Here is a 12,742-nt window from a genome sequence, read left to right on the forward strand (position 1 = left end):
ATATACAACTACTATCGTAACGTTGTAACCATCCAACAGTGTTTTCAGAACCTAAACATGTTTTAGGTTGACAGTGCAGTGCAGTGACAACCAGTCCAGGGGTTTGATCGTGGGGGTCTGTGTGAAATCTGAACTGACTGAACCAGGACAGAACCAGAATTACACCACTTCCCCTGCCAGTGAATCCCGTCCCCGCCAACAATGGGCTTCCTGTACTCACAGGCCGCTGTGGGTAGAAGACAGAAGACCCCAGCAATACTTAGCTATGGCTTTAGCATGAAAGCCCCCCCCCCCACCAACACACACTTAGCATCAGCACCACATGACTCATACTGCCTTCAGGAGGTGTCAGGTTCTGGCACCTGCTGGAGGCGCTTGCAGAGTCGGATGCCATTGCGGCAAAGGAACTGTCAAGAGTCTTGGATCGACATCCACGTGGAGAACTGCAGGGGATTATTCCTGGCACTGGGGGCACCACCCAAAGACATGGCTAAGAAACTGGACCAGCAGTCATCCCAGTTCATCCAGGCTTTGATAAGAGACATATTATATTTCATGTAGAATGTGTATTTGGTACTGATGGATCTTAAGGAGCTTCTAAGAAGAGCTTCAAAACACAAAAAGAACAAACGAGAGCCAGTCAAAAAATGTTTCAAGCCTGCTTGAAGATTTTGAGGTTTTGACTTGTCCCATCCCCTTTGTGATAAAGGGATATAAATAAACTTGACTTTATTGACTTGACTTGATTGACTTGACTTCCAAGGAGACAAGGAGATCCCACCTGAGAGGTTTTCCACCATCATCGTCCTTCAGGTCGTGCAGGGGTGTCAAACGGTAGATGTCATATACAGAGATCTTCATGACTGGAGGCCCTGGTTCTTCCAGAGGAATAAGCTGACTCTTCTGGACCATCCTGCGTCTTCCCCTCAGCTACATCCAGTGGACAACATTTGGGGGTGGATCTAGAAGGACCTGAGCTCCAGACAGTGAAGCCATCTTCAGCACCTGGAGCAGCATTCCCACTACCTCCTGGGAACGCCGGCATCAAGCATGCCCAAAGCCATGTTTCACCTCAACAAGAACGGCACAGCTACTCATCACTCACGGCTTCTCCTAGTTTTCATTCCTAGCTTAGGAGGGGTTCAGGGGGGCTTTCAGGGGGGCTCTCAGGGGGGCTTTAAAGGGCTGGGGTCTGAAAGCTTTGATCAGCTGATGAACAGCCTGTAACAACACCGACCGACTGTAATGCTTGTTTGCAATAAACATCTGACTGTTTTTTTGTTTTTGTTTCTTCTTTTTACATTTTGAAGCTCGACTTCAAACCTCCTTAAGATCCAACAAGGCCAAATCTTGCAATTAAAAGTTTGATCAGGAGTGTAAAGAACGTGTAAAGTATCCAGTATCCAGTATGAAGTATGAAGTATCCAGTATATACCTTCTCTTCACTGGTGTCTTCAGTGGTCCAGGTCCGCCTTTAATTGTTCCACACGCAATCATCTCAGTTCTGTCCTAAATCAAAGTGCAGTGACAAGCATCTCCTTCTAGAACAAAGCGTCCCGCATCCATCGACCTCCTCTCAGAATACAAAGGTGTATCGTTTTGGGCCCGGGGAATGGTAATTAGATGAGGAATTTACTGAAAGTGTCGATGGCGATAGCGATGGCGGTAGCGATGGCGATAGCGACGTCAATAGCCCGCCTCTTAGCATCTGTCATCCGGCGAATCAATGACAATTTTCAGCCATGAAGCGCAGAAAATGATTGTTTTAAATAACAATGCAAAGAGTGCTAAATAACTAGCGCTTCTCACGCTAAATATTGACACTTTGGACAGTTAGTTACATTTTTATAGTATTGTCCCTCCAGGAGGTATACTGGGATAGAAATGGCAGCTAATATGTCAAATAGTGTGGAACCTCAGTTTTCTCGATTTTGATTCATTTTTTGACAAAGTCGTTTCTAAAAATATCATCGGTTGTTGTGGGTCCAAATAGCATCCATCACAAACCCATCAGGTACCCCAACATAGCGTCCATGCGCGGGTGACGGAAAGGACAGCGGTTCTTGGCAACACCGTCATTCAAGACAAACGTTGGTGTCCAAAATGCAGCCCGTGGGACACTATGAACAGATTCCAGGGTTTTCATACATTTTGTTCTTCTGACCTTTGGTAAGGGATGATTGACAAAAGCAAGGTTCCACTGTAAGGCAGGAAGGTATGCAGTATGCTAATCCAAATTGGGGTGGTAATTTGGACAGATTTCTGAGTCCCACACAGATGCTGTGCGATTAAAAATGGTCATTTCTCCAAGCTTTCATTGACAGCCGTTTTGTCCGTGGCAGGGTGCTGACATTCCCTTTCTCATCTCGGAACAGATGTCACGCTTGGCGACCGGTCTAGGCGGGAACAGCAGGTAGGGGACGGCTAGCGACACGCAAAAAAAGCCATCAGTCTGAACTGTACGGTGGCCAGCGTAGGACATGTGCTGCCGTGGTGGTGCGCCTGTACAACAAGACGACATAACGAGGGCTAGCAGAGATAGCGTTCTATCATCAGGCCTGTTTGCAGCGATGAAAACACGCTACTGACAGATCAGGCAAGTCCCAAATAGTCTAAGACGACCACCGTCTGCGGGTCGCTGTTCCATCAGCAGGCACAGCAGGGTGCCGCCCACCCGTCACCCAGACAGCACTTCAACAATCAACTTTTCTAAACATTGGATTGAAAGACCTACAATTAAATCATTCATCTAATTGTAGGTAATTGCATCGGATGACAGACTTGACGGCTTGACGGCACAGGACTTGAATACAAACCGTGACGTGGAGCACTTAGCCTTACTTGTTGGCCGTCTGGCTGTGGCCACTTAAGGAGAATCGTGGACATTCAAGTGGGCTCATTTGTTCAACTTTGGGGTGGAGTGTGGACCAGAACTTCTTGAGGACACTTTTCAGACCAATGAAGGATGGGGAAAGGTAACGCAGATGTCACGACTGTAAGACTTTGTAAGACTTTGGATTTGGACCAATTTTTTAGTTGGTCACCGATCCGGGGGTACCAAATTTGCCCCTTGACTTGTTTTTGTTGTTCTGACCAAAACTTCATCACTAATAATGACGTCTGAGAAAGACGTTGATGGGATGGCATTCCAGTGGAATGTGGAACCTCAGATTCCAACGACCGTGTTTCCCTGAGGTTCGGTTTTGACAAAAACATTTGACAAAATTGTACCTCGATTTGTGTCGTGATTATCAGTCCCACTTCAGTCGTCTCGGATCACACTCCTAACACCAAATGTCGTGATACAGTAGTACCTCGGTTAAGGCCCGCCCCGGTTAGCGTGTTTTTGGGTGAACATCCAAATTTTTTGCTCACATTTTGCCTCGACTTGCGTTGGCCCTCTAGCTTGCCGTGCAAGTGTCACCTTGTCACGGTGTCGTATCTGTACTCGGTTTGTTGACGCATAACTTGGACGTACGGGTAGCCGTCACCAACATGCGGCACCATCCTCGAGATAACAGTGTAATCACGTGAGCTAGCAAAAGCTAAACCAATCGGAGACCACAAACATGGAAGGTGTTAATGGTATGCATCAACGGCTAACGGGAGCTAGCCAGAGCTGACCTATGGATCTAAGGCGGAAAAGGACGAGTCTGGTGATGAATTTAAAGCAGAGTCTGATTGGAAGAAGTAAAAAAAGAACATGCGATGCAAGTCGAGTAACATCTTTAAAATAAAGTATGAATACGTGCTTGTTTATATGCGCCCATGGAGAAAATGGTCTAATTCGGTTTTAGACGAGCCCCTTTGGAACGGCTTCATCACGGAAAGTGAGGTCCCACCATATCAGAGAGACAAAGAGCCCAGCAGGCGTCATCACATGGAAAAGCCTTCCGACAAAGGTACTTGGAAGCTAACATACTGTATATTTATGGACGCCATTAAAAACAAAACGGCTATATAGGAAATAGTTGAGTGCGGAGAGAGCGAGGCAAAAAACCCAAAGGACCCAATTTCCTCCTGAAGCACCTGATGGACACAATGACAAGCAGATTGCTTTCCAGTACCAATTTTTGGAGCGGGTGAAAAATGGCGAGCGCAGCCGGCATGTGGTCCAAGATGAGTCATAAATCTTCTTTTATCTCCTCGGCGGTGGCGGCGGCGTAGCAGCAGAAAAAGGATGAGTTGCTTTTTTCTTCCTCTCTCCTGGCCATCTCATTCACGTGTCTATATGTCTGTTATCTGTGCCCTTGAGCAAAGATTACTGATGCCCTGTCTTTGATATATGACACGCCACCGCCAGCAGCTTTTCATCCCGTGAATTAACAGAGAGAGAGGACCCTGACTGCCGTCCCCCCGCGGGGAGGTGGGGCCTTCCGGCATCCCCTCCCCGGTGATAAAAAGAGCAGAGTGCATCATGGGTAGCCAAGTTCGGTGGCAAATTGTTTACCCGACCTCTGCACGTCTCGGCATTCTATAATCTAGTGTGTGTCGCCCCTGTCTCCTCCTGGTAACAAATAGTCCCTGTCACTTCCTGCCTCCTCCATCAGAAGCTAAGGCCGCTGTAAGTAAGCGCACCATGGGGGAAAATCACCTACAGGAAAAACAAAAATGGGATTTTGCGGTGAGTGATGAGAACAGGGATTCCCATAATGATGCTTCAAGAGCAAGGGGAAAAAGGATGAATGGCGGAGATTTAAAAAACAAATGGCGGCATATTACGTGTTAACAGCTCGTGTATGTCAAAGGAGGACGACGCCGGCGCACTGTCTCCCCTGAAGAGGAATATTTTATTATTCAGGGCGTGGGGAGAAGCCTAATGCATCATCGGCGAGCGGGTCTGAATAATGGCGATTTAAATGAGTAAGACAAATAGCGGTGACCACTTTAAGCAATCTAAAAGTGAATGTAAAATAACACATTAGGGGCCAGGCTGCCACAGTGGAAATTAAAAGACTCCACGTTGCAGAGTAATAACCATTTCTCTCACTCCACTCCAGACTTCATTAACCCAAAGCTAATCTCCCGCTCAAACTCCATGATCTTCACGTGCCGGGCCCCCAGAAAACGCCTTCTTTTGTTGTCCTTTTCATGTGCTGCAAAGCAAAAAGCTCATACATAAAATATCACACCGGGAGCAAAGTGCGGCCGTGCATTAGCGTGATGCCTCTATTTCATTAACAAGCCGCCTTTAATCCAAGCCAAGCCATTTAGGAGACACTAATGTGCTCTTAGTCTCAGCCAAGAGGACAGCGTGGACATGATGGCTCCGTACAAAGACAATAGGCTGGACGCCATCGGGAAGATGACTTGATTTCGGAGGAAAAACGATTCCAGTTCTACATGTTGGAATGCTGAATTCACGTGGCGCGCCCACGGCACGAAGGCAGGAAGCCAGAGTACTTGGCGTCAAAAAGACCTGAAGGAAGTGGACAAATATTGACGCCGAGTTTGCTGATGTTGTTTTAGCAACCTGTTTTCTTTTTGCAACGGAGATGCTTTCCACAATTACATTTTGCAATTTCTCCTAATATGACAACAAATACTTAGCTCCGTGTTACTAAATGATATTTTCCTAATAATATTTTATACTTTATTGAAATGGAAAGGTTTTCATCCTTAGAAGATGTTTTTATTCTTTGTCAAATGTTTACTTTTTCATTCCCATTATTTATACTTCATGTTCTTTATTCACAATATTTATTCTCACAACCAATTTTTTATTTGTTTTGCTTGTTTCTCATAATATTACAACTTTTAAAATGTTTTTCTTTAATATTTAAACTTTATGTTGTTAGTGTCATAAAATTATGGATAAGTCTTTTCTCTTAATATTTTGACTATTCGTGTAAAATTATGTTTGTGTTTTTGGTTTCAGCTTTCTTATATTTTTATAACATGGCCCCCGACAATAAAAAAAAACAACCATTCCCAACCAGCGGGCCACACTTTGGACACCAATCGTTGTCTTGAACGTTGATGTGTGGATTCCTTAACTGGAAGTTCGTTTGTGGCCGCTAGCGCTCATGCAAGCACTGAAGGCTGCAGAGTGACCCCCCCCCCCGTACATCCCCACGGCTAATTAGGAGGAAAGTCCTTCTGTGGGCCAGGTTGCTGTTTATTCCCCACGACGACGTCGATGCATATGGCCGACACGAAGCCGCCAGTCGTCCCGCTCCAAGTGTTAATAGAACCTTTTCATCTGCTGGCCCAACGGCCCTCCTGAACCAATCCCCCCCCAGTGCCCCCCCCCCGCGTCTGTACAACTGGCACCTCCACAACTCGGTCCATTTGTTAGCTCCATCTGGCCGCGGTCGTTTGCCGCTTTAATTTAGTTGTCTCCCGCTCTCTAATTCGTCTCGCATTTACGAAATGGCAGCGGCCGCCCCGGCAGCTCCGAGCCACAAGCTGCCCCCTCGTCAGGCAGGCGGGAATGCGTTTGCGAACAGCCGCCGTGATGGCCGTAAATCTGCAAGGCCGGTTATGAATGCTTGCTAGCAGATGTTTACTGACGCTTGATTACCGCTCTTGTTGACCAGTGGAATCTGCTCACAAATGGGAAGGACTTCATGGCGGACTACGCCTATGGACTATGCCCGCCGCCCACCGCCCGCCATCTCTCCTGACAACATCTTTCACCACACATTCCGCCTGTCAGTCAATCCCGGTGGCAGCTGACAGTTTCAACGTCACTTTGGAGAAAAGTTTCCAGGCGACTTGATGAGGCGAGGTTGATGCGCTAAGGTCGCACGAAGAGACGATGAGCTTCACCGTGCGTAGGAAACGTTTTGGATGGGAAAGACAATCAACTGATTGATCGTTAAAGATTCTGAAGATATTCTGGAATTGATAGTTGGTGCTCTTGTTTGGTTGCAACCAGCAGAGACACAAACAAACGCCTTCCGTAGTTTCATGATCAGTTAGCAAAGTGATGGCTAGCAGCTGTGATGTCATTCGTGCTTCCAGTTAGGATTCTGTAACATTTCTACCCCCCCCCCCCCAAACGTAGTCCTCCTGGTTTCTCCGCCATGTTAAATACCGAGCGACATGGCTCCATTTAAACGCGGTATCTCGCGTTGCTAGCTCAGCAGCTCCACGGGCGTCTGTTCCCGTTAAAGAGCCATTATTGGCGTCTGTGTCCCGTTTCCTGCCGCGGCGCTGAGTCACTGGCAAGGCAGCAGCAACCTGGGTGTGACATCCAAGTCATCCAAGTTCAAAGCAGGCGGTAAATAGCCGCGTCACTCCATCCTTCGGTGTTTTGTGGCCCGGACACGTTCATCTGACGGCTGCTAAATCTCAATTCTGTGCAAAAACAGCAAAAACCGTAGAGACGGAAGAAATAAACGAGCCGACAAAACACGAGCAGGTAGTCAGATGAGCGGGAACGTCACGGACAAGTGCTAGTGACGGCACTTTTGGGGAATGCGGTCGTTCATCCTTCCGCCATGAGTTGGTTGGAATCTTCTCCTTGCTCCACCTGCCTGATATCCTTCAGCCTTTTCCTTCAGAAGCTGTCACAGCCGCCAAGTGTAATGTATGGCCTCTCCAACGAGAACAGCTGTAGCCACTCTCTCTCTGCGCCCGGCGCCGCCGCCCGCCGCCCTGCCCCGCGTGAAATAATACATCAAGATTAATTGATTTCCTGTCACACTCTCAGAGAAAGGAAAATTAATTTTCATGTATCAAGCCCCCTCCCCCAACCCCCCAGCATATGAATTTTGTACATGGCAAGTCATTGGGGTTTTTGGTTTTTAATGATTCATGAGGGCTAAAAACATGATAAAGTGTTCCCACCGAGAGCCCCCAGGCCGAGGCCGAGAGCGAGACAACAATAGCCTCCATCTTCACGTATTCGTTACGGACGCATTTCCATACGCCGCACTGCATCGCAACTTCTCTCTGCTCGTCTTCTTCGTCTTCTGCTCAGGACGGATGACGTTCCACTCCCACCAGAGACGGAAGTTCACCGTGACCGAAATGCATCCATCTGCTGTGAATCTACGCTGGGGGGCCATCTTCTCTATGAGGACGGTGGATACTTGGTGGATCAACGTGTGGTATGTATAGGTACATATACTAGATATGGATATGGATATAGAGATATGTAGATGTAGAGATATGTAGATGTAGATATAGATGTACGTAGAAGTAGATATAGGTATGTTTCTGATATGGATATAGATATACTAGATATAGATATATATTTCTGATATGGACATGGATATATAGGTATGATGTACATAGATATAGATATATTGATATAAATATGGATATATAGATATAGCTATAGATATACGTAGATATACATACGTATATGTTGATATGGATATGGATATATATATAGATATATAGATATATAGATGTATAGATATAGAGATATATAGATATATAGATATATAGATATATAGATATATAGATATATAGATATATAGATATAAAGATATATAGATATGGATATGGATATAGATATGGATATGGATATGGATATAGATATGGATATGGATATAGATGTACGTAGATATAGATATATAGATATGTTTCTGATATGTATATGGCTATAGATATGGAAATAGATATAGATATATGTTGATATAGATATATAGATATAGATATGTTTCTGATATGGATATATGGCTCGTTGGTCTAGGGGTATGATTCTCGCTTAGGGTGCGAGAGGTCCCGGGTTCAAATCCCGGACGAGCCCTTGTATTTACAAATTTCCCACACTTATGGATATACGTAGATATGGTTATGTTTCTGATATGGATATGATAATAAATCCATATTTCCCGTTACTGGCAGTGAAACGAAGTGCTCGTTGTTTCTCACCGCCATCGGTGGCCTGGAGCTCCAATGTCTCCGCCTCATGACGGCGTCGGTCAATAAGATCGTAAATCAAAATTCACTGGCACGAATCAGCCGCAGGGGTTTTACGATGCATTTCAACACCACCTAATAAGGTGGGGCTAATGATTGACAGGTGAAGACCGGGCCAGACGCTGCCGCCAAAGAAGGATGCCATGACTCTGATGTAGCCTGCAAACATAAACGACGCCATGGCATCAGCCAGACGCTTGGACCACACGTACTTCCTAGAAGCCACCCGAGAACAAAGCAGCCATTAACACACAAAGAGAGCCGCCGCTACGCCCGATTCCGTCTTCGCTGATGGCTAATTATCAGGTGAGATGTTTGCTGGAGCACGTGTGATATTGTTCATGCGTCTCCAGGAAGGTTGGAGTTATGTTATAGAGCCTAATTAGCATTTATTATGCGGCCCCAACATGTGGAGTCACACTAATTCCCAATGCTAGCAGCTAAGCTAAAATGAATGGAGTGGCGCCGACGTTGGGCCGATGGCGTATTCGTGGCGAGGGTGTGAAATCCTTCTTCACTCCTTCCTCATTCTTCCCATCAAGTTATTCCCACAAGCACGGCGCCTCATGAATATCTTACAGCTTCAAATAGTTCACCTTTTTACAACTGTTAGCTAGCTAATTGTCAAACCAATACAGTGATGAGAGCTAGCAAATAGCAAGCTAGCATGCTAACCAGTTAGCCCGATCACATTTTGAGGAAAGGCAAGTATGCTGTCAACTTGTAGCATTGTAATGCTTCACGTTGACTAGAAGTAAACGAGAAGTGTAGAATGAAACACAGGAAGTGATGTCACTTGAAGACAGGTCACATGGTCACTTGGCAACCTGATCGAGCCAGCCGCAGCGTGCACACGTGGGAAGCAGAACTTAACCTTGACGGACACGATGCAGACACATAGCCACACACCACTGATCCACACATGGAAAGGGCGCCGCCCCTGCGTGGGCGGGACTTGAGAGTAGCATAATAGCATAATAATAATAATAGTACTATAGGACTTCCTGGTTGGAGACGTCTTCCTTGTCCCCACAATGGGTTGGGTCATCGACCAGAACTGAGCTTTGTCACATCTTCCAGACGATGGTTTCACTGAAGATTGAAACCATCGTCTGCTGGAGCTCTTCTCAGGATGAACAAACTTGTGTTCATCATCAACTTTTAAAAAATGCATCTTCACTTCCTTGTGTGGTTCCCAGCCAGAAGATGGACAGAGCGGACATTGCCGGATGGAAGTCTCCATGAAAAGAAGTCTCCATGACTGAAGTGGTCGATGAAAGATGATTTGCTTTGCTTGGCTTGGAGCTAACGTTCCTCGTCTGAGTAACAAAAACTATTTTGGAAGACCACTTCCACACGTCAAAGTCTGCCATTTCCCAGATCGTCTCTGTTAAATATTCTCTATTTATTTTGGAGGATTTAAACAACTGCTGCTACGTCCGCCTGGAGCGGCAGATTCCTCACGATGCTACTTAGCACCGAGGCTAATGTGCAGCGCTGCGTCGTCGCCAGCGTGATTCAGGCCCGGCGAGGCTGCAGGAATTCAGGCTGTCTAAGTCTCGAGTAAATCCGGGTTCCTGCGAAGGATTGGAATCGGAGGTGGTGTTTGGTGTGGGAAGCAAAGGGAGGGTCGGAGAGTACGCATGTGCCGTAGCAAGGTAAGCAAACAACGCCATGCTTTCTCTGTGGAATATTCCAGTGTGGGAGGGGTTTGGTTTATGGGACTACGTGGCTTTAAAAGATCCACGCAGGATTCAATATGTTGTTTGTCTTTATGCTCTACATTCTTCCATTGCTTGGAAGCCAACAGGAAATTCACAAAAGTCACTCAGCGTCTTATTTTGAAAATAAATATTTTCATAGGAAACCCCTTACGACCTTCTAAATGACCTTCTAGAGCCCCATAGGCTTGAACTAGCATCCCTATAGTAAGTTATATTGCCTAAAGAAAATAAGACATATAAATAGAAATAAATAAGACATAGTATACACTTGCATGTGTCAGCATTGGGAGAGTACTTCCTGTTCTGTACAGTACTTCCTGTGGCAACACTAGCGACACCTAATGACCAGTATGGAGTTCTACATAGTGTACCATCGTGTCTCCCATTTTTCTGCCTGAAACTGCGGCACTGGGACGGACAATGAGCTGCAGCATGCTTCATGACTGCCTCAGTGGATTATGGGAGTTTGTTGACATGACGTGAGTGACACTCGGCGTCTGAGACGACGTCGGTTCCCAGCGAACGCGGTCGTTTGTTTTCAAACCGTGAACACGTTTAAACCCTCTCACATTACTAACCTGACAAAGTCGCCATCCAATTGTTCTTTACCCGGGAATGATTTACTCTCCACCTCTCCCTTTATTAAAACGCTTTGTCTTATTGTTTTATTGATTTACAATCCACCCCCCCAGCCCCCAGCCCCCCCGCCTTATTTGGCATGTGAAAACAATCAAGGCGCAGGCAGGCCAGCAGAATGTTTGGACATGAATCGTTAAAAGACAGTGTTTTATTCCTGCAGCAGCTGCTGTGCATTCTGCTAAGAGGCGGTGATTTATGACCTGCCGGCAATAACCATGAGGCGTGCTCATTAACATATCGACAGGCTCCAAGATGGATCATCAGCATTGATTACTTCATGGCCTGTTGATGCCCATTTGTTCCACAAAAAAGGAGAGAGATAGCGGCAGCGGTAAAATAGGCTGTGAGGATTTCTCACTCGGATGTTTGCAGCAGAGGAGACAAAAGACAAAAGCCAGACTCCTTCAATCACGCCGGCTATCACTCTGCTGTCAGGACGGGAAAATCAATGATTGACAGCATTTAAGCAGTCCTCAGCACTTGGCAGATCCATAAAGAAGAAAAGGTGCTCGGCGGGGAGGGCCTCGGAGAAGTGTCTTTAGGCATGCTGTAAAACATTACTTCACTGCCACAATTACAATATCAATCAGTCAATGCCATTCTCCATTACACGCGCGCAGGCGCCGCCCCCGCGAGCCGCCCCCCTGCAGACGGCAAACATGGCGGCTCCGGGCGCTGTTGACGACGACGCTTTCTTTACGCTGCTGTGAGCCGCAATGGCGATGGCGATACCCTCATACCACTTCCACCATGCCGATGGCGATACCTTCATACCACTTCCACCATGCCGATGGCGATACCCTCATACCACTTCCACAACACCGATGGAGATACCGTCATACCACTTCCACCGTGCCGATGGAGATACCATTGTACCACTTCCACAATACTGATGGAGATACCATTATACCACTTCCACAATGTATAGTATTTTGATGATATGTTACCATTTTTATCCATCAAATGATTACCACTTCCACAATACTGATGGAGATACCATTGTACCACTTCCACAATACTGATGGAGATACCATCATACTACTTCCACGATGTATAGTATTTTGATGATATGTTACCATTTTTATCCATCAAATGATAAAAATATATTTTTAAACTCTACTAAGAATGTATGCAAGGACTAACTTAAAATTAGGAATAGAAAAAATAATCATTTAAATTTAGCAAAATATTGATACATAAATAAACTATACATATATACATACATATACCAATAAAAAAAATATATATATATATATATATTATATTATGTTATATATACGTTTTTTTTCTTTTTATAGTGTTTTTTTTGGGGGGGGGGGGGTGTTCCATTTTCACTGAAAGATGTGAAGGGGTTTGGGCCCGCTAGGATCCTCTCCTCCGCCTCATCCAAGATTGTAAACACTGTCAGAGTAGATGTGGTCCAACCTGACAGGCAGCGAGAGAGATGGAGTTGCCATGGGAACAGCTGCTAATTGATGGCTTCATCATTCATTATTGAGTGA

At 45.8% G+C, this 12,742-nt stretch overlaps 1 protein-coding gene and 1 non-coding gene across 5 annotated transcripts in view; one reads left to right on the forward strand and one right to left on the reverse strand.

Annotated features, from left to right (window-relative positions):
- Positions 1-12,742, reverse strand: part of LOC131107844 (leucine-rich melanocyte differentiation-associated protein-like) — a 267,408-nt gene that overhangs the window by 133,185 nt on the left and 121,481 nt on the right. The window lies entirely within an intron of this gene.
- On the forward strand, positions 8,633-8,704 carry trnap-agg (transfer RNA proline (anticodon AGG)). The gene has a single exon. It is a non-coding gene; the product is annotated as a tRNA-Pro (tRNA).

This window comes from Doryrhamphus excisus, chromosome 20 (genome assembly GCF_030265055.1).
Source record: "Doryrhamphus excisus isolate RoL2022-K1 chromosome 20, RoL_Dexc_1.0, whole genome shotgun sequence".
Classification (NCBI taxonomy): Eukaryota; Metazoa; Chordata; class Actinopteri; order Syngnathiformes; family Syngnathidae; genus Doryrhamphus; species Doryrhamphus excisus.